Below are 1,599 nucleotides of genomic sequence, written 5' to 3'. Positions count from 1 at the left end.
ACTCGCGCAGAAGTGCGTAAGTGGAGAATAGTATAGTGTCAGCCTCAGACTGATCAAAGCTGTAGTTCTGCATTGGTTGTTGGGTTGACAAGTTAGTGCAGTGGGAGCCAACAGAGTAGACAATCTCTGGTTCAACAGTCTGTGCAAAGTCGGTCAGGTAGCTGCATATCATTGCTTGTAGCCGCCTCTTGTTGCTACTGCTACAAAGCAGCGTCTTGAATGCTCCAGCAGAGGGGAAAGGATCGCCCAATTTCATGTAAGTGTTGGGGACATGTGCCTTACCCTGCACCCTCAGGTCTCGCTCGTCATCTTTAGTTGAGTATGCTGTGTCATACGGGTCGTTCACACAGATGATACGTTTAGCCTCTCCATGTCGGGAAAGGATAATGGATGCCAGCTTGTGGACATAGTCCGACCACTTGTATGTTGTACCATCGTGGGTTTGTCGGTCTTCTGCTGATGGAGTCGCCATTCTCCAGATCATTCCAATGTCGACGATAGCGATATGTAGGTTCTTGTAGATCGACTATTCAGAGAGAATTCTTTGATGAGCTTACTCTTCTGGGTCTTCGCGTATGTGCCATTGCAGTTAAATAATGCCACACATTCTCATTCAGAACACAACTAATGATTCATAGAAATAGGCGAAACTTCCCAGTGGAGCCTTCCACAGAGCATTATGACGTCTCGACAGGTTCCAACCAGACTGCTATGCATCAATCTGGACCTTGAATGCCGGTCACCGCTCCATCTCCCATGGCTGTTGCGCTCTCGAAGTCAGGTAGACTACCTCCCTGCGAGCTATCCCGAGTTTGCGATCAGATATCAGAATATACGAGATAGGTGTATCATCAGCACCAGCTATGTTATGTACCGTGGATATAGTCATAGAACTTCGTCAATATATATAAGAAGACGCGTGGGACTGACTATTAACTAACCCTAACGATAATGCACACTCCCGGCGGAATTGCTCGGAATTGTCTCGCTCACATTGAGAAACCGAACGTCTAATGTGACTAAGCCCAGTGTCACGATCTTGCGCTACCTTAGAGGGACTGATGCATGGATTGAGTTGTGTACCTGCTCGTAGAGACCCAATATTCCTTACTGAAAAGACCCCCGCTCGTACGCAAGAAGCGGAAAGTTAATTTAATCTCGCTCCTGATAGCAACAAAGCGGCTTGAGTTGAAGTCTGCAATGAGGTCATCGCCGTTGCAGGCAATGGCTGACTGTAAGTGTGGAGAGGGATGGTGATGATGGGTCAACGTGGAAGGAGTCAAACTTCTGGTATGCACGCAACTCAGGTCGCTGCCGCGATCGATCAAAACTACCTAATCTCGATAAACACATATATTTCGGGCGCCGCATTCACATGCCTTACCTCGCTACTCTATGCTGGTTATCTCGGTTGCCCAAAAATAGCAAAGGACGATTGACATAGAGCTGCCGGATCTTGGCTACATTGTTCACAATATTTCTGGAATCCGATCGCAACAGCAGCTTGCATTTGCTAAACCATTCTGAGGCATGGAGAGCCAAGCCCAGATTTCATTTTGCTGCCCTTGTTCATGCGGTGCACTCGCATCCACATGCCTC

Source organism: Priapulus caudatus, unplaced genomic scaffold (genome assembly GCF_000485595.1).
Source record: "Priapulus caudatus unplaced genomic scaffold, Priapulus_caudatus-5.0.1 Scaffold48, whole genome shotgun sequence".
In the NCBI taxonomy this organism is placed as follows: Eukaryota; Metazoa; Priapulida; class Priapulimorpha; order Priapulimorphida; family Priapulidae; genus Priapulus; species Priapulus caudatus.
This window is presented reverse-complemented; position numbering follows the sequence as displayed.